Raw genomic sequence first — 20,912 nt, forward strand, 5'->3', positions numbered from 1 at the left:
TGTTGATGAAGAAGAGGAACTATGAGGCATGCGGATACGCTTCGCTGTTGGCCTAGATGGTAAACTCCGTTTCCCCATGGTAGCCCTCGATTGGACCATGGGGGTGATGGATGCGCCTGGTAGTACCACCAGAGCATTTATCAACCAGGCTGAGAGGCAAGACTCCGTACATTCGTAGAAATGGGCCGCATGTGCTAAGGGCCACTCTATCACACCTATTGGCGCTCTCCACTGCGGGGGGGCTGGAAAGATAATTCTCAAATGAGGGACCTCGGTCTCTTCTCACCAGTTGATGCCCATCATGCAACCTGGCCACTGCAGGGAGAAAAGTGTCAGTCCACTTTCTCCCATCCACTAGAAAATGTGGCTTGCTACTTGGCTCTTCACCTCCTCCTCTACCTGAGTCGTTGTCCAGTCTTTTGTGTGAGAGGTTTGACAGAAGAAGGCGTAGTTTGGTCCATCCGGTGGTACTAGTAGATGGATCTTGCCGCTCCTAGACTTGCGTACCACGAAGATTCCCACCTCCAGGGGTAGTGGGAACACTGCCCGCTCCGCAACTCTCAAATAAGACCATGGAGTCACTGCGAAAAAAATCCTGTGGTAGCAACTGCGCCTGTCTCGGGTAAGCATGGCATGCGGCATGGACGGATGAATTGGTGGCTGTGTGAGGGAGGGAGGGGGGACTAGACAGTCGATAGGTGGAGGATGTCGGCGTCTAGGGCTCCTCACCTTCTGTGGGAGGGGCGGGGATGGGTGGGGGAGGGGTCACCTGTACTAGGTGGGGATTAGGGGAGGGGACGGGGGGTGATGGTGGGGGGAGGGAGGATCAAGAGACGGTAGGGTGGTCGGAGGCATCCAGCAGGTGTTGGGGGGGGGACCAAGGTCTCTGGGGGAGGGGGGGTGTAGACTAGGGTCGGGGGAGGGGCCGTGGGGGGGTGGGTGGGGACTGTGGGTCCTCAGGTGAGGCGGCATGTGACGCCTCTGCGGGGGGGTGGATGTGTAGACCTGTGGACCTGTCAAGCTGGGCGAGGAGGGGGAGGTCGCGTGGTGCTCTATCGAGGGAGGGGGGGAGGGGACGCTCGCTCTCTAGCTCTCTGTTGTGGCTGTGTCTGAGGAGCTCCCTACGGCCCTCCCTGCCATCTCCCTCTCTGTCGTCTCTGTCCTCGTGTAAAACTGTCCGCATCTACCTGTGGGCCTGTCGGCAAAGCCGCCCTAGCACCGAAGTGCGTGCACTCTACTGCATGGTGCCCAAAGTCATGGCAGCGTAGGTAGTGCCTTGGCTGCCCAGTCACAATGACGTGGTGCCTAAAGGAGTGGCCGCCTGCCTCAATCTTTAGGAACTATGGGATATTCTTGACCTCTTTCACTGCCACCTGTACCTTTGGGACTCCTGTGGCTGTCACTGTGTCTGCAAAAGACGCGGGAAGGACAGTGCCGAAGAGCCGTCCAAAGTCTTCCACCAACTGGCAATACTCTATTGCGAGACCGGGAAAGAGAAGGGTGATCGGGTGCTGGAGAAATCTGTTGTGGAGTGCAAATACCTCCACTGTGAAGCCATTGTACCAAGGGACCATGCATATGCTTCCCTTCGTGGACGCAGGAGTAGGAGGGCGAGTGACGCTCCTTCGGCAGAGCACTCTGCAGGGCCCCCCTTACCTGCCCCACCCAGTAGGACCGCAGTCTTCCACATCCATCACCTGCACCACAGACTACCTCATCGAAGATCCCACAACTCCCACATCTCTCCCCCCCCATTTCCCATGCCCCTCCCACTGCCCCTGGCCCATAGCTCCCTCTTTCGAGGGTCACCAGCGGCCCCTCCCACCCCCCCCTCCCCCCACATCTCTGACCATCCCTCCATCCCCCGACCCCCCTCTCCCCCCCCACCACCTCCCCTGCCGAGTACCCCCCCTGATCTGCACCCGGTTTAGGTGATCCCCCCTAGACGCACCCCCTCTCCTCCCACAGGTGGTGATGAGCCGCATACGCCTACATCCTCCTCGTGCCAGCAGTGCTCCTCGTCCCACACAATCACCAATTTATCTGCCCCTGCCGCCCGCCGTCACACTTTCCAGAGATAGGCACAGTTGTTGCCACAGGAGTTCTTCCGCACTGGCCCATGGTCCTACCTGAGAGTTGCGGAGCGTAGAGAGTTCCCACTACCTCTTGAGGTGGGGATCTTCGTGGTTCATAAGTCAAGGAGGGGCAAGGTCCATCTACTAGCACCATCGGTGGAGCAAACTACACTTTTTTCCTTCAGTCCTCTCACTCAGAGGATTGGACAATGACACTGATAGAGGAGCTGAAGAGACAGGTGGTGGATCACACTTCCCAATGGATTGGAGAAGGACTAGCAGTGTTTGCACAGCAGTGGCCTGGTTGCATGATGGACATTAACTGGTGGGCTGGTGCTGAGGTCCACACTTGAGCATTATCTTTCGAGCCTCTTCACAATGGAGAGCTCCGCGGGATGTGATCGAGTGGCCCCTGGCACAGGCGGCCCATTTCTACCAGTACAAGAGTCACGACTCTCAGCATGGCTGATAGACGATTAATAGCACCACTTGGAGCATCTATCACCCCTATTGTTCGGCCGTGGGCCACCATGGGGGACTGGAGTTCGCCGTCCAAACTGGTGGCAAAACGTACTTGTATGCCCCATAGTTCTTCCTCCTCGTCAGCAGCTTCCACAACGAACAGATGCCTGTTCGGTTAGTCACAGGTTTCCCCATGAGCTTACACCTTGCATCTTGAAATGTGAATAGTCTCCACTACAGTGGGGCACGTGGTTCCAGGAAGTCGATTGTTCGGCAAGAGCTACAGCTTGCCCTTGTTGGGGACGGATCGACATTTTACTTCTACAGGAGCACAAGCTCATTTCTACCCAGGCCTAGTGGGTTGGGAAGGTACTCCCAGGCAGCTCGCACACTTATGGGGAGCACGCCATAGGTACACACGGTAGGAGTGGAGGCGTATGTACCTCTATTGACCCAAGTCTCACCGCCTGTGTACGATACCACGGGATGATAGTGGCAGAGAGGGTTCTATGGATCAGATGGGATATTGGGGACTCGTGCCTTGGAGTCCTTAATGTCTATGCCCCTACGAAGGTTAGGGCACGTAGCAAGTTGTGGGTGGAGATTGCAGATGGACTCCTAGAGGTGGATTCCTGGATCGTTAGAGGAGATTTCAAGAACCTGGAGGCTTTGGAGGACCTGTAGGGTAGAGGCAGAAACTACCAGGGCATAGCTGGGGAGGAGCAGGAGGCATGGGAGGTCTTTCTACTGGCAGTAGGAGCATGCGATGCCTTGAGAGACATTGCCTTTTTACATGAGGGAAATGTCGCTGGACTTCTCTTGGGGGTACACACGGCTAGGTGGAGTCCTGTTGGAGCAGTTGGACAGGTTTTATGTGGGAGAGAGGGGAGGCTCTCGTGGAGGTTAAATTGAGCAGTTGGCGGGCACTACATTGTCTGATCATTGCCCGGTTATCCTGACCCTTAATCCCCTAGTATCTCCCCTAGACACACGATCCTATGAGATCCCTGACTAGATCCTAGCCGAGTCGAGTAGAATTTGCCAAGAGGCAATTGTATAGGCCAAGCAACAGAGGTCCTAGCCGAGTCGAGCAGAATCTGCCAAGAGGCAGCTATACAAGCCAGGCAGGAGAGCCGGGAGGAGGAGAGAGCACTTCAGTGGGACCTTGCAACCACACAGAGATTATTACAGGAGGCACCAGGGGATCCCATCTTCCACGTAGAGGAGGTGCGAGCGCGAGCAGCCATTGCTGGCCTTGAGGACAAGCGCTCAAAGTTCTCTTTCTGCACCTGAGCAGCCTTCTGGGCGCGAAAGGGAATCACGATGTGTAGGGAGTTCTTCCAGGTGCACCAGCCTTGCACCGTAGGAGAGCACATACCTAGCCTTTGGTATCAGTATGGAAGGACTCGTTCTAGCCCAGACGAGGTGATGGAGATTGCCACCGATTACTACATGCGCCTCTTCCAGCAGAGATAGCCTCAATTAGAGGACATCGTTGTAGACAACAGGTTTGGGATCACATCCCGTCCCTCGTCACAGAGGAGATGTGACGTTCGCTCTTAGTCCCCTTCATAGAGAAGGAACTAGAGGAGGCTTTCCATACACAGGATGGGGAGAAATGCTCGGGAGAGAATGGCCTCTCTAAGGCCTTCTTCACCACCTACTGGAAAGTGGTGAAGGACCCCCTACTGATGGCCTTTTAGGAGATTTTCACTTCAAGACAGATGCCAAGGAGTCTTTTGGTAGGCCTTATCAGTCTTCTCCCCAAAGGGGGAGATTGATTGGAGCTTTTCCTTGGGGAGACCGATCACCTTATTGTTAGTGGCCTATAAGGCATTGGCAAAGATGATTGGTAGGCGACTACGCCCCGTGCTTGCAGACATCATCCATGACACACAGACAGGCTTTGTCCAGGATAGAAGCATCCTGGACAATATATTTACTTTCTTTCAGGCGACAGAGTGGGCTCAGCACAGTGGGCAGAGACTGGCCGTACTACTCTTGGATTTCGAGAAAGCTTATGATAGGGTGGATTGGGATTTCCTAGAGGGCACCATGGTGAGGTTGAGTTTTCTCCAGGTTTGGATTTGCAGGGCCTCCACACTTTACAGATCAGCCACCCAGCAGGGTTCTCATAGGTGGAAGGCGAGGGGAGGAGTTTAAACTGGAGAGATTAGTCCGACAGGGCTACCTCCTGGCCCCATGCGTGTTCCTACTCTTTGTAGAGGCAATGTCTCACTTCCTTAAGTCACGTGTGAGCGGATTACGTGGCCTCCAAGTTTTAGTAAGAGGGGAGACTAAGTTGTTAGACTCAGAGTATGCAGATGATACAACACTCTACATAGAGGACGACGAGTTAATGCTAGAGAGAGTGAAGTTGGCTCTTGAGATGTTCTGTTCGGCAACGGGAGCGAAAATCAACTGTTGAAAGTTTGTTGGTTTCCTCAATGACCTTGACTGTAGCACGGAGTGGGGCGTCCACTTGAGATTTAGATGGGTGAGCAAAGGGCAGACCATTCAGTACCCAGGGTTCCAGGTGGGACTCCACATCACTCCAGCCCAACAGTTTTTTCTTGTCCTTGATTCCATTTGGAGGAATCTGACTTACTGAAGCACGGCTCGCCTCTCACTAGCTAGCCGAGCCCTGTTGGTTAACCAGGTCCTCCTAGCGACAGCCTGGTACATCGCCTCATGTTGGTGCTTCTCCTTGTTCTCCGTAGTGCAGCTTCCGTGCCTAGTGCGGAACTTCCTTTGGTCAGGGTCAGACGGCTCTAGGGATTCTAGGGCCAAGGTGGCGTGGGCGACCATCATACGACATCGGTCAAAGAGAGGACTTGGGATCATAGACCTAGAGTATCAGAGTATGGCCCTTTTGGGCAAGCTAGTTGTCCGCGGTATTAGAGTGTTGACCGAGGCTTGGCGGTGAGTGGAGGCCGTCCCTGAGATGGATCTTCACGTCAACCGAGATCCCCCCCCCCCCCCCCCCCCCCCCCCCACAAGGATCACCTTTTCTATGCAGCTTGCTCCGCGTGTAGCAGGGCCTCCGCAAGGCCCTAATCTAGGACCACCTAGGTTGCCAGGAGGAGATAGACCGTCAGCCGGTGATTTGGAACCCCAGGTCAGAGATCGGGGAGGGGCACAGATTGGCGAGCGCCCCTACATCTAGCAGGCTGGTTGGGAGGCCGGCCCTGCTTGTACCATTAGGACATGGTGGGAGGTGTACAGGATGGCGGAGGAGGAGGTGTGGCAGCAAGTTTCAGGCTGCCAAAGAGGAGTGGAGTTGAGGAGAAGGGAGATAGACAGAGCAAAACCTCAGGAGTGGCTTGTTTCCCCCGATATGAGAGTTGATAGAAACCGGGGAGGTATGGGCCGATAGGTTTTCACCAGCAGGCATCCCCCTACAGGTGGCAAGTAGAGTGGGCGGTGCTCCACTTGGGACCTTCTTCACTGTACAGGAGGGGGGGCGTTTGGCTCTTGACAGAGGGAAGCAGGATGAGGGGATAGCTGTCCTTTCATGGAGGAGGATCTGGGTGATTGGCCTTCAAGGGAAGACATGGCAGTTGGACCTTTTGTCTTTTGGGAGGAGCTTAGGGAGTGGCGCCTTTGGATTTGGGAGGGCAGGCCACTTGATGAGTTGGAGTGGGAACCGGGAGAATGGCTATGGCCGGCCACTGCGGTTGCCAAGAAGCCACCGAGGTTCTTCGAGTACACTGCCAGGATTGGTAGACAGGTACTGATGCAGGAGGATATGGATTGGATGCCGTCACATAGCAAGCGTTGGGCAGAGTACAACGCTACGGAGCTGGCAGTGGGAAGTTGGCTGGCCCAGATGGAGAAGGAGGGAGGTTGTAAGCGCTGCACTCAGCAGCCTTTGGAAACCCCGAAGCACTGCCTTTGGCCATGTGAGGAGATGCAGTTCGTATGGAGAGGAGTATGCCATATCCTTCACCGTATAGCACCTAGTCTTGGATGTATCTTATGGGGGGCCTTCTGCTGGTAGGCAGTCAGCCAGGGCCGTCACCTTCTGTATGAGGCCGGGATGCAGGACACGATATTCATTATTGAGGCAGGGTCATGCGCAGTGGTCGGTTTGGAGGCTCTACCCATCTGCCAGGTACTGGAGCCCACAGCAGACCACTGTGAGGTATGGGAGATCCAAGGTAGGTTCAGTACGTACGTACGAACCGTTACCGTACGGTACGTACTGATCGTACGTTTTGTGTACATATGGAACATAAAAAACGTGATCATTTTTTTCATGTAAAATTTGGGGCCCAAAACGTGATGTGCCTAACGATTTCTGCATCGCTTGGTTATTTGTGGATTTTCCTGGGAAAATTGAGACAAAAGCCCCAAACGTGTTCACTGTTTCAGTGTTTGCAGGTTACGTGAGCTACAGGAGGCGCCAGCGTGCACTGACCAGGTACGTCTCCTCTCTCTTTGTCTCTCTCTCTCTGCGCTCTCTCTCTCTCTCTGGGCTCACATTCATGCATGCTGGAGTCTCTCTCTCATAATGGACTCTCTCTCTCTCTCTCTCTCTCTCTCTCTCTCTCTCTCTCTCGCACGCGCACACGCACACGCACGCTCGCTCGCGTTGATTCTTGTGCACGCGTGCACACATATTTACTGATGTTTTTCTCTCTTATCTTGCTCCAGGAGCCATCATGCCGAAACCAGTCAATCCCTATTGGAAGGAGTATACCAATATACTCCATATCGTCAACACTCCTAGGCAAGCTGGTTCAAGTGGTCGCAGGTGGTTATGCAAATTTTGCAATTTCACATCGACCAATACAATTACGTGTGTGGTGAAGCATTTCACGGGCATCAATTGCACAAACAATTGTAGCGCGTGCAAGAAGGTGCCAAAAGTTGTCCGAGAGAAGTTGATTGCTGAGAGCTTCCCAGCAATGGGGGCAGCAGCAAAAGGCCAAGGATCCTAGAAAACACAAGATGCCTTGCACGATGCTCTTATTGGGGAGTTTGGTGATCCTCCTACATAGGTAGAGGAGAGTTTTGTGTCTCAGCCTGTTGCCTCAGAGCAGCCATCTGCTAGTAGGAAGAGGGCTCATGTCATGCAGGAGTAGGAGGAGGAGGAGGAAGGTTCTAATGATGTGCATGTGCCTAGGCAAACCACCTTGCCTTCACGTGTGCATTCTCAATCTTGGGTGAGAGAGCGTCAGAAGGTGGCTGAGATGGAGATTACTCGCACTCTCATTGAGTGCAACATCAGTTTCAATATCTTAAGGACTGAGCAGTGGAAGAGGATGGTTAGGGCCATTGCCCAAGTGGGTGCTAGTGCTATAGATTCATGGTGTGGGCTGGATTACAAAAAAATGCGCACCACTGCACTTGACGAGCAAAAGGCCTTAATAGATAAGGCATTGGTCCCAGTGAAAGCTGGCTGGCAGCAGTTTGGATGCACCATCATCTCTGATGGATGGAGTGATATACGCAGGCGGCACATCATAAATATACTTGTCTCCTCTTGTCTTGGTACTTACTTCTTGCGCGTTGTAGATGCAGGGAAGGCAAGAGAGAAGATCACAGGTGAGTTTATCTATGGGCATATTCGTACAGCCATCATGGAGATTGGTAAAGAGAATGTGGTCCAAGTTGTTACAGATAATGCATCCAATTGCAAGGCAATGGGAAAAATGGTGAAGGCGGAGTTCCCACACATTGTGTGGACTCTATGTGCAGCCCATTGTCTAGACTTGCTTATGGAGGACATAGGCAAACTACCTTGGGTGCAGCCCACAGTTTCAGATGCTACTAGGATGACCGCATTCTTTCGAAAGAAGCATCAGGCTTTAGCCATCTTTCGTAGCCACAGTAATCTAGATATGGTGCGGCCCTCCAAGACCAGATTTGCATACATGTTTTTGGTGTTGCAAAGGCTCTTCAAGCTTAGGGATCCACTTTTAGCAGACAGTTGTGGACCCAAAGTGAAGGGACATGTCTCATGCACAAAAAGAGGCGACCAAAGCCATTCAAAGGCGTATCCTAGATGAGTCTTTTTGGACTACCTTGGGTGCAGCCCACAGTTTCAGATGCTACTAGGATGACCACATTCTTTCGAAAGAAGCATCAGGCTTTAGCCATCTTTCATAGCCACAGTAATCTAGATATGGTGCGGCCCTCCAAGACCAGATTTGCATACATGTTTTTGGTGTTGCAAAGGCTCTTCAAGCTTAGGGATCCACTTTTGCAGACAGTTGTGGACCCAAAGTGGAGGGACATGTCTCGTGCACAAAAAGAGGCGACCAAAGCCATTTAAAGGCGTATCCTAGATGAGTATTTTTGGACAGAGATGCAGGATTTGACAGTGGCTTTGCAGCCCATGTATGTGATGCTACGAGTCATGGACATGGAGGGCTCCACATTGGGTCTGGTTTATCACCTCTTCATGTAGATGAAGAGCCATATCACAGCATGCCAATCCTTGTCCCAGCAGTGGTAAGTACTAGATTTTGTTCTTGTACTTCTTTATGGCTGCTTGCATATACTATTTACTTATTATTAAATTTTAATGCATAGGCTATATAGTACAGCACATGCATTGGCCTTGCAATGTGTCTAAACTTTGATGTTGCTGATTTTTGCAGTCGAGATGATATCTTGACTCTTGTAGAGAGTCGGTGGAAGTTTATGAGTTGTCCCATTCATGGGATGGCTGCTTTACTCCATCCTTTCTACAAGACCCCAGGCTTGTTCCATGAGCAGTATCTCATGCAGCTGAAAGACAAGTTCATCGCATGTATCTTTGACGAGGAGCAGCTTCAAATAGATGCAGAGATGTGCAGCTTCATGAATAACTTGGGACCATCATTTCCACGGGCGGTGGCATTGCGTTCGGAGGCTACTAGTCTTCTCTCACATGGTGGCAGAGTTATGGTCGGCAAGGTCTTCCACGTCTGACTTATTTGGCTCTACATATCCTATCACAAGTAACTCACTCTCTGTGCTCTCTCTCTCTCTCTCTCTCTCTCTTTCACTCTCTCAAGTGTAGCAATGGCAACTATCAAGCCAATGACACCTGCAAATGCAGGATTGCTCAGTGGGTGCTTGTGAGCGCAATTGGAGTGCTTATTCTTTGATTCATACAAAGATCCGGAATCGCCTTAGCACTTCTCAATTGGAGAAGTTAGTGTATTGCAGTGCCAATATGAGGCTTGTGTGCGCCTACTATGCCTTGGGGACACCCAAGCAGGTTCGAACTAGTAGCTATTTACATGTTTGAAATATTATATCTCTATATTAGTATTTAAAATTTACATTATTGTTCAATGTTAACAAATGTATGCTATGTTGCCATCTTGAACAGGCTGATCCCTCACGTATAAAGCTAGTGGCTGATCCGAATCATCCGATCACAGATGAGGACCAGCATATTAGGGACGAGCAGGAGATTTTGTGTATGCTTCATAGAGAGATGGAGGAGGTGGATAGGTGTGTGACGAGGTCACGCGCACGTGCTTATAGCATTCCACTACGTGAGCAAGCTGCAAATCCAGAGAGTGCTCGACGGAAAGGCATTCGCAGAGGGAAGCTACCCATTCGGACTCCTCGGCGACGTGTGAATGAGGCAGTTCATCTCATTCACACTGAGGAGGAGGAGGATCTAGGTGATGCAGTCCAGGCTACAGGCCCTGTGATGGTAGAGCCAGAGTTTGACAACGATGGCAATGTCGTGGCGGATGGAGACATGCTCTCTTCAGCCTCATCATCATCCTCTTCTGATCATGAGTTTTGCTAGAGCCTAGGCAGTGGACTGTGGGCACTAGTGACTACAGTCAGATCTAAAAATTTTGAATTTTCATATATTTCAGTTGGGTGTTTTTATTTATGACATATGTATGCTCTATTAGGAGCCATCTTGACTTGACATTTGTCACCTTGGTGGATTGTTCCTAACTTCCTTGTCAGCAATTGTACGTTGTTTGATGCAGTGTACTGTGTTATGTTTTGGCTCTTTATCATGTAGACTTCCTCAATGTTAGTTTGATAGTCTCAAATTTCAGTTTTCACTATTTAGTGTTATGCACGTGTTAAATGTTTAATGCTTAAAGGTTTCAATTGTGATGTGACATGGTCATAAGTACTAAGTAGGGAATGTATATATCTTTATGCTTAATATACAATGGGAAACACCCTAAAATATCCTCTTGTTTATTATTTTTTTACAAAGGTACGTATTTTTACGTACATAAAAAATTTATCCATACAGAACGACGTATAGTACGTATCTATACGTGCCGTACATTACGTATGGAACCACCTTGGGGAGATCATAGGGAGTCTTACTGGATGGCATATCTGGAAGGCGTGGTGTTAGGAGGCTTTTGGCGGAGAGAGACTTTCAGCACATGCGACCTTAGCAGAGTTATGGACCTCCATCATCCACTCCCTCCGCGGCCGATGGGATCAGGTGCGTTTGGACAATCTGGGTGATACACTTGTAAAGTTGGATAGTGTGAATGAGGGGGAGGAGCTCAGGAGTTAGTGTGAATCTTGCTGCAAATTGCGGGTGCAAACAGGCCTGTTAGGACAGCAGGGAAAGGGGCAGGGCACTCCAACTTTTGCATGATTCAAGTGAAGAAAAAGCAAGGAGGGAACTAGAAGACAACAAGGAGAAGCTACTATTGTGTGTGGATGGCCTGATGCATGAAGAATACAACTGCTGTGAACTGATTTGAACCAGGATTTAGTGCAGGCCACTGCTGTTCATATAGTTCTCTTTGTGATTTATCTCTGATCTATGTCTAAAGGGTGCTCTTGGCTGTCTTGAATTCAGGGTTTTGTTATAAGATCCGAGATACACACTGGACTTTCTTATATACTTCAAATATATATGGTGAATATGATACTGGTCCATCTTCCAGTCCCTAGTGTGTTCTCTCTCTCTCTTTTTTTTTCCGTAAAAGGTAATTGTATTAATTACGAAGAAAGTACAAGATTACATGATTACACGAGTACAAGAGGCACGAGGGCCATAGGCCAACGTGTGGAAAATCCCCGGACTAGGGTACTAAAAAGTTACGCCAATCATGGCAAGGACCCAGAGGCAATTGCCAAATGCCAGGAATACAAATCCTCCCGAGGGAGCAAGTCAGAGTGCCTGATGAGATCTAGCTGCCAATGCAAGAGCCCTTTAAGCCTTGCAATATGTCGCGGTACATTAGAAGCCGAATCAAAGAGAAAAGCATTTCGGGTGGTCCAAATGTGCCAGCATCCCCAGTATCTGAAAAAATGGAATAAGATCTTCATATGTAACGGTGGTGGTGTGGGATACTTCGGGCGCACAAAAACCCAATCGAAGGGAGTCAGTGAAGACCCCACCACCGCGTGCCAGATTCGTGACAAGAGTGACCAGATATTCTTGGCGAGCGGGCAAGAAAGAAAACGATGTCGGGCCGATTCTGCCGAAGTGGTGCAGAAGAAGCAAGTGCCATTCGAGATTCGACGCTTGGAAAGGGCCGAGGCAAGAGGAAGACCACCAATCATTACCCGCCACAGAAAGACCTTGCATTTGAAAGGTGTCTTGTTCTGCCATCCCTCCATCAGCGTTGCCTGCCACCATGACAGTGATTTCCGCAGGCCCCAAACAGCATTAACTTTCACGCCCAACCATTGGTGATCTTTAATGAGAAGATGATACACCTGATTAGTAGAGGCCTTTTCCAGACTCAACCGGCCTGCAAGGTCCCAGTCCTGCCAAGGGCGATCCATAGCCAGGGCAGGAAAGGGTTGCCTACCCTGAAGTTCCGAGGAAAGCTTCCCCCATAAATCACGGTATCCGCGCGGGATCCTGAAAAGTCTCCTAGCAGTCCGAAATGATGCAAGGACATTGCGAGTGGCAAGGGTAGCATCCGCAATCGAAGTCACACCCAAACGGGCCATGCGGTTAAATCTTGGTCTGAGCTGATGTTTATCTTCCCATGAAAGTAATGTGGATACCGCCAACAATTCCAGCTGAAAAGAATTTGTCTGCACGCGGTCCCCTACAGGATGCCAACGGGCCTTTTGGAGCACCACTTTCCAAGAGCCGACCAAATGCACTAACAAAGAGGAAGAGGGACTGGAGAAACGAGCGTCAGCATTAAGGACATGCCACCATGAGGCTCGAAGCCGTGTGTTACCCTGGCGGAGGCCGCTGTCCTCAAGAAAATAACGGGCTATGATGGTCCACGGGTGATGATCCACACACATGGCACGAAACAGAGACCAACGAAGAGCCAGCATATGAGTTTCTGCATCCAAAATAGCTCCACCACCCATGCGCTTAGGGGTACATGCATGTGACCATGAAATCCAGGAAATGCCTGCCTGCAGTGAATCTTTCTTCCATTGCATGAAACGAATGGGATGAGTAAGAGCCTTCAAAGTACTGGGCGTCCATGGCAGTAATGGCAAGAAATACGTCAGCATTGGTAGCATAATTGTCTGAGCCACTTTGAGGCGGACATGGAACGGCCAGGCTTGCGACTTCCAATACATAAACTTCACGGCCAGTTTGTGTGAAATCCACTCCAGCAGGGCCTTTGGCCGTACATCCACCCCCAATGGGTATCCAAGATGCCTGACAATCGCGCCACGAGAAACCACCTGGCCCTGCCAGCCTAATGACTCTAAATCAGGCTCCGTGCAACTGAGAATGGCTGACTTGAAGGCATTGATGCGAAGACCAGAAGCTTGACCAAAGAGCGTCCAAACATCTAATGCCTTGCGAATGTTATCCCTGTCCGCCTGCAAAATCATAAAGGAGTCATCAGCCAAGGATGCTGCCCCAAAGGAAGAGATAACCCTGCCAGCTGGGCAGAAGCCGCCATGGAGGATAACATTGAAAGGACCGGGTGAGTCGCCAAGGCAAAGAAGAGAGGACTCAAAGGGCAGCCTTGTCTGAGCGAGCGTGCAAGGAGAAATGGCTCTGTGACCCCACCATTAAGCATAACTCTTGAAGAAGCCTCAGTACTAATGGTGTAGATCAATCGGGACATGCGGATCCCAAAGCCCATAGCAGACATAAGCTCTGCAAGGAAAGACCAGTCCACACAGTCAAACGCCTTTTCCAGGTCCAGTTGAATCAAGACCACTTGCTGATTGGAGTGCCTCGCATAATCAATAGCCATTTGCACATTCAAGATATTGTGCAAAATGTTGCGTCCCTTAATGAAACCATATTGGAGGGGGTGCACAAGAGCTGGAAGGTGCTTGTGAAGCCGATTTGCCAGCACTTTGGAAAAGATTTTATACATCACGCCCATCAACGAAATTGGTCTCCAGTGTTGCAGCTTTGACGGCGAAGGGACCTTGGGGATCAGTTTGATGAGGCCTTCTTTCCATGAAGAAGGCATGACCCCTGTTTCCCAAACCTGCTGGAACATGACCACCAAAGGCTTTACCAACTGCGTGGCTGAGTGCTCAAAAAATTCATTAGTGAGACCATTCCAACCAGGACTTTTATCCTTAGGCAGGTGCAACAACACATCCATAACCTCCTCTTCGCAAATATCCGCCTCCAAAGAGGCTTGCATATCAAGCGGAACCTGCTGGTGGACCAGCTGATAGAAGACCGAGCGGGCATGCGTAACCTGGCTAGACGGCAAGGATGAAGAACCAAAAAGTTCCATAAAATAATTTCTGCACATATTGATAATGGTCTGCGGATCAGTGACCATGCGACCTTCCGAGTCCTAAAGTCGAGTCATATTTTCGCGAGCCGGAGAAGCATGCAAGGCGCGAAAGAACTTATGAGACTGGCAGGCATTATCTTGCAATGTGTCAGTCAAGTTATGCAGCTTGGCCTGCTGATAAGATTTCAAGCTAAAGACTTGAATAAGATGGGCCAAACGCCGCTCCAGTGACAGCAGAAAATCATCATCTGGGGAATCCAGGAGCAAGGAACGGACCAAGGCCAATAAGTCCTCTGCTGCAAGTCGACGGCGGTGACAAAGAGAGGCAGTGTGAATCCCATACTGCCGAGCAACCCGCTGCACATTAGAGAGCAGGCGTGCAAACGAAGCCAAGCCCTCAGAGGCGAAGTCCGATAAGAACCTCTCAATCAGTTGCTGCATATAATCCTGAAAAATTGGATGCTTCAAGTAAGAGGAGTTGAAGCGTAAAGGGAGCTTATCCAGGAACTGCATAAAAGGTGCAACAGATTGTGCCCGCATCTGAAGCTGGAGGGGAAAATGATCCGACAACGCATATTGCTGCAAGACCTTCATCTCCAGCATCTCGGGAAGAAAATCATCCCCCTGCATGATATACATTCTGTCCAATCGCGACCAAGTGGTTGCATATTGCGCAGAATGAAAAGTAAAACCTGAAACAGAAGGGTGAAGCCACGACCAAAGATCTTGCTTAAGTATGTGCAAAGCAAAGGAGTTCCACACCCGGCTTTCTGGCGTATCCATTACCGAATGCCCTGAGGTGGACTGCGAAGAGTCAACACACATATTGAAATCTCCCATCAAAAACCCTCTGCGGCCAAGTGCCATGGAGCCCTGCAAAGTCAACCATAGATCCCGTCGGGATGTGGGATCATTGGGAGCATAAAGTCCCAGCAGCCATAAAATCTCACCTTCAAATAGGACTTCGATTACCAGAAAGCGGCCGTGCATATCATTTTTAACAAGAACAGGCTGGTATTTCTCGTGAACAATCATCAGCACGCCCGAATAATGCTTAGCATGTGTCCCTGCATAAAACAGACGAAATCCACGACAATCCACAACCTTTCCTGCCTCACCATGACTTTTGTGCTCCACTGCACATAATACATCCCACTGATTTTCATGCAAGACAGACCACATGGTATGCTGCTTATGGCGAGAGCAAATGCCTCGCACGTTCCACGTGGCAATCTTCATATATTTTCAAACAAAGGAAGTCAGGAACGAGGCGCCTGTTGCCTCGATTGCATCTTTTCCGCGAGGGCATCCAGGACACCCTCATCCAGAAAATCAGCCAATACTGCAAATGAATTCGGGCGACCTGCTTTAGAGGTAGAAGGGAAATCCACTACCTTGGGAGCAGGGCGGGGATAACGCCTATCCCAAGGAGTAATCACATTGCCTTTCGCATCAAACGCCAGCTTAGCAGGTGGGCCCTTGGGGCCCTCGGAATAGACTTTCCTTGAAGACGGATTGCGGGGGGCTGACGGGGCCATGGTACGCACAACCTGCTGTGGGGTGACCATGTCTTTCCTGCGCGTGTACGTGCGCACGGAATCCGGGGAAACATGAGGCCCAGGATCTGCCAGGCCTGCGTCCAACTTTTTACCTTTTTTTTGTCGTGCCTCAATCCAATCAAAGCTAGGAAAATCCAAAGCTCGGACCTGTTGTTTACCTTTTTCCATGACAGTAGGGGGCTGAAGGGTCTCCTGTGTCTGGGCATCAAGCACCATGTCATCCTTGGGCTGCACAACCTGCGCCTCCTCAGAAGACAGTTGCCGTTCCGGGCATTCAGCTACAAAATGCCCTAATTTACCACATGAAAAGCAGTGTCCGGCAAAATTGCCCCATTTCAGGCGAAAATGCAAAGGATGCATGCCAGCGCAATTGAGGCGAAGCCACGCAGGCCTTTTCCTGGCCGTATCCCATAACATGCATAGACGGTTTCGGTTCATAGCCTTGAGGCTGGGGGGAACCAGCACTGTGCCCACAACCGCCATCGCGTCTTTCAACAATGGCCAATATACCGCTGGACAATTTTCCACTTCCACCCACACCGGGCATTCGCGTTGAAGCAGACGCTGGAAGTCAGCCATAGGGCGCCATGGTACCACATGGACCAAGCGGCGGTCAAAGAATAGTGGCAACTTGGACAGTAGCTCAGCTCGATGCGATTCGGATTTCAACAGCACCTCATAAAAGCCGCGAGGGCCAAGGAAGATCTCCTCAACATACTCCCCTTGCAATAAGTGGTGCATCCACTGGCGAATATGTGAGAGCACTGGGATCCTGCCGGTGAAAAAAAGTATAACTGCACGGTCATAGAACACCGAGAAGGACCGCAAGACTGATTTTGGGTCCACTGTCGCTTCCAGCACATCATCCGCAGCCGCAGCAGAGAAAGTTTCATTATTATGCTGGACATAATCGCCAAGCAGAGTATTGGCAAAGTCCAGCAAATGCTCCCAGTCTATTTCCTGCGAATCCACAGGTTCGGAGGCAACCTGCGCATAGGAACGGTCCTGAGGACCCATTGGCTTGTCTGAAGTGTGCTTAGAGCGTTTGCCTGCCGGCGGCAGTTCAGAACCCGGAGGCGGCTCCTCCGTGCATGGCACCATATCCTCCGGCTCCTCGGTATCGGAATCAGGGCCAAGGGTTGCCACCGTCCGGTCGAGAAAATCCATATCCAGGCCAGCCATACCGCTCTCTTCTCTCTTTCGCTCGCTCCCTCACTGCAGCAGCAGGATGCACTGTCTACAGTCTCTGCTCTTCAATAATCTGCTGCCTCCTCGGCACAGATCTGTCCTTGTAAAATGTCTATCTGCCTGTCCCTTCCTCTCTCTCTCTCTCTCTCTCGCTCTCTGTCTCTCTCTCTTGCTCGCTCCGCAAGTCCCGCAGACCGGCACAATCAGGGAACCACCTGGCTGCAGCAACAGGACTGCAACGGGGCACTTGTGCAGAACAGGACAGACGCGCGCCGGTGAACCCCTGACGAATAGGGCGTGTGAAGGCAGGCGAGCAGCTGAGGGCACAGATCCAGGTGAGTGTGCAACGTCCGAGGGGAGACGTCAAGCAGAACTCCTTGCAGTGGGCCACAGTCGCACAGCAGAGGGCGAGCGGGTTTGGACCTGATGGCCACGGCAGAGGACGGATGCGACGGCAGGAAAAGAGGCAGGGGCGATGCAGACCTGTGAAGTGCGGGTGTCGTCGGCGGGTGGGTCTTCAGGCGCGCGGGCAGGTCGTCAAGCCGTCAGGCGGCAGGCATCAGGCAGGTCGTCAGGCGGCGCGCAGGCAGGTCGTCAGGCAGATCGTCAAGTCGTCGCGCGGGCAGTCATCAGGCAGGTCGTCAGGCGGCGCGCAGGTCTAGGCGACGACAGGACGGGACGCACCGACGGCAGCATCGCGACCTTCTCTCTCTCTCTCTCCGTTCTCTCTCTCTCTCTCTCTCTCTCTCTCTCTTCTCTCTCTCTCTCTCTCTCTCTCTCTCTCTCTACATCTTTCTTTTCTCTCATCTGTTCTCTCTCTGTGCCAGCGTTATAAGATCCGAGAAATACACTTGACCTTCTTATATACTTAAAAGATATAAGAAGGTCGAGCGTATTTCTCGGATCTTATAATAGATTTTATGGGCCGTTTTGATGTATCTTGCACCACTATTGTAATAGGATGCAAGATTGATGTTTTGGGCTGAAAGAAGAGGATAGTTCGAACTATCTTGTCTACAAGGCTTGGCATGAGTGCATGGGCTACATCAAGTAGATCTATCTTGCCCATAGTGCCAAGATCTACCTCAAGGAGATCTTGAAGAGAGAGTTGAAACTATCTTGCCCTTAGATCCAAGCTGGAGCACATAGCCAAGCTCTACCTCAAGGAAATATTGATGAAAGAGTATGTACTACATTGCTATCAAGGTTAGACCTCAAGGAGATCTTGAAGAGTTGTTTCAAACCATCCTCTTCTATGAAATTTCTGCTCCTTCTGTACTTCGAGCTCTTCGTACTTACAAGCTCTAAATACCTTGACACCATTGTTACCATCATTATCTTCAGCTTGATCTGGTGCACTCACTGACGCTTTGGAGCTACATATAGGGATTGATTAGTCCGTCATTGTATTTAGCATTTCTTCCAAATTCATTGCAAATTTCTCTTCCATTTCTACTATCTTTCTCTTATCCTTGTCTCTCTGTGATCATGCTCATCTTCCATTGTGCACTTTTACACTCTTCCATTGTGATCATGCTCATCTTCCATTGTACTCTCTTCTTTTTGTGTGCATGATCTAGATGTTTTTTGATATGTAAACTTTAATAGAGGGGGCTTTGGAAGCAAAATCCTTAATTAGGTATATCTACATCTTCTATTTCATTTGAGTATGTAAACGAATCTTCTCAAATCCCTCTCATCCCATTCTTTTTTGAATCACACCTCAATTTTCTCTCTTCTTTATTCCAAAACCTCAGATTACACTCCACTTCGACATCTAGCATACTAGGAGTTGGATCCTCCATCTCCTCTCCTAGCACTTTCTCTTTCTCTCTACCATATTTTGCCTATTCTCACTTTACTACCACTTTGCACCATGGTACATCATTAGGGGGAATGCCACCCTTTTAACACTATGCCTTCCATATATCCACAAGTGAGTACTTTCGTCCTAGAACAATTATGATGGGCATTGCCCTTAATATCCCCCGTCACTCACCTTCCCGTTCATCGACCTTTCAAACGCAAGGATTTCTATCCTTTGCTTATGGTACGTTGTCACACACTCTATGGGTCACTCCTACATAGGGTTTTTCATCTTTTGCTCCACATGTCTCTCTCTCCTCCATGGGCTACTCATGTGGTCACCATCCTCATGCCCAGTTAATCCATGCCCATATTTGGATCCACTATGCATACTTCTCGCATACATGGCTTTAGCATTAATTGCCAAGTGTACTCCATTTTTCTACACTGCCTACCTTATCCCCCCTACTTGTTGGGTTTTACTCTCACCTATGCTCACACAGGAATGTCAGTGATTTGTACATAGGACACTTGGGTCATACTCTCGCCAATGCTCACATAGGAGTGTCATTGATCTCTACGTAGGACACTTAGGTACTTTTTACTCTCCATAAGAGAGACGTTTTTTGCCAGTCACTTTAATTTTCATATATGTATTTACATTACACATTTTGGTCACTTATCTCATAGTGCACACATTTGTGTGTGAATGCTCTTTAAGTCACTTTTACAACCCTAAAGTCTAAGGGTTGTAGTTTGTATCTTAAACTTTGCACTTCACATTTCATTATGGAAACAATCGTGCTGTGACCACTCCCTCTCTCTATTAGTTGTGTAAACTTCTTTTTGCTCCATTGCTGTGCTTCAATCTTATATTTGGTATCAGAGCTGTTCAGCCGGCTGTCTCTCTGCTATCTTCACTCTCATCTCAGCCCATGTGTTGCTTCGGCTCGGCCTGTGACAACTTGTGCTTCTAATGCATCTTCTCTATTCTCCTCGACCTCTGCAACCTGTTGTGGCTGTTTAGAACAGTCCAGAAAACCCTAATTCTGCAGGTGCAGTCCAAAATGCCTTAACTTCGTAGGCGCAATCCAAAAAACCCTAACTTTGGAGGTGCTTCCACACTTTTTTTTTTTTTGCAACTAAAATGTGACTGATTATATTACTCAAAAAAACTGATTACAACGGAGTGCTCATGCTCAACAGACTAGCTAGAGCTGATACAAAGTCACAAATACATCATGCATACAAGCCTCTCAAGGCAGTCTAGGGGGGATAGGGGCGTCCTTCGTGGGGAAATTGTTCACTTGCGGAAGAGCCCTAGTACAAGGATGATGCAATCATGCAATGCAAAGGGTAAGGTACAAGAGGGGGAGGAAGCCGATGTCGAAGACAAAGTACTGAAGCCTGTAGAATACCAAGAAGGGTAGGAACCTCCTCTCAACCTGGATGTAGATGCCGAAGAATGAAGAGGAGCCTGATGTCGATCTTCATATGGTGCCGAGAACCATAAGGAATGAAAGAAGATGAAGTGGATGAAGCACCCCGCTAGAAGAGCAAGGAAGAAGTCACTGCCATGATAGCATCGAGAGAGATGCTGCACGATCCGCCTCGGGACGGGAAACCGCCATGCTGGAAGAAGAGCAAGCACTCCTAGAATGATGAAACCATGAAAGGAACGGTGTGCATCCCTACGTCTCTAGCCCAGGGAGGACCAAAGCAATCTGCAAGTTAGCCCTACACTGAAAGACAAAACCTTGCTAAAGAGATGAGAATCTGTAAACACAGAGGTTAGTGGTGAGATGCTCCAAAGCAAAAGAGAACAGAAAGAAAATCTAACTCAAAATAAATGCAATGAATGTATATGTGTGTGAGGAAATGCAACGAAAGACAACAAAATGGAAAAACTAAGGAAAATGAATCCTATAGGCCCGACTCTAAGAGTGCGAAAAATGAATGCTAGATTGACCTAGGATATCCGAAAGACCTAGAGGCATGCGAGGCGAAGAAGGTGGCTACCATCGCGTATGTCCAGTGGCAGGGCTCTGCTGAGGAAACGCCTGACGAGGTGAAGAGGAAGGTGAGATGGATGCATAAAGTGCAACGGGATCGCAACCCGCAGACCAATCAGCCAATCCCTCAGAGATAGTGAAAGAGATGGGCCACTGAGGCTATACTTGAGCCAC

At 49.9% G+C, this 20,912-nt stretch overlaps 1 protein-coding gene and 1 pseudogene across 2 annotated transcripts in view; both read left to right on the plus strand.

Moving 5' to 3' along the window:
- The window catches only part of LOC148019907 (fructose-bisphosphate aldolase-lysine N-methyltransferase, chloroplastic-like), a 129,710-nt gene that overhangs the window by 83,338 nt on the left and 25,460 nt on the right, over positions 1-20,912 (plus strand). The window lies entirely within an intron of this gene.
- LOC148019909 (uncharacterized) lies at positions 7,202-10,453 on the plus strand (annotated as a pseudogene).

Source organism: Lygodium microphyllum, chromosome 19, assembly GCF_053477565.2.
Source record: "Lygodium microphyllum isolate KBCC chromosome 19, Lygodium_microphyllum_v1.1.10, whole genome shotgun sequence".
NCBI lineage: Eukaryota > Viridiplantae > Streptophyta > Polypodiopsida > Schizaeales > Lygodiaceae > Lygodium > Lygodium microphyllum.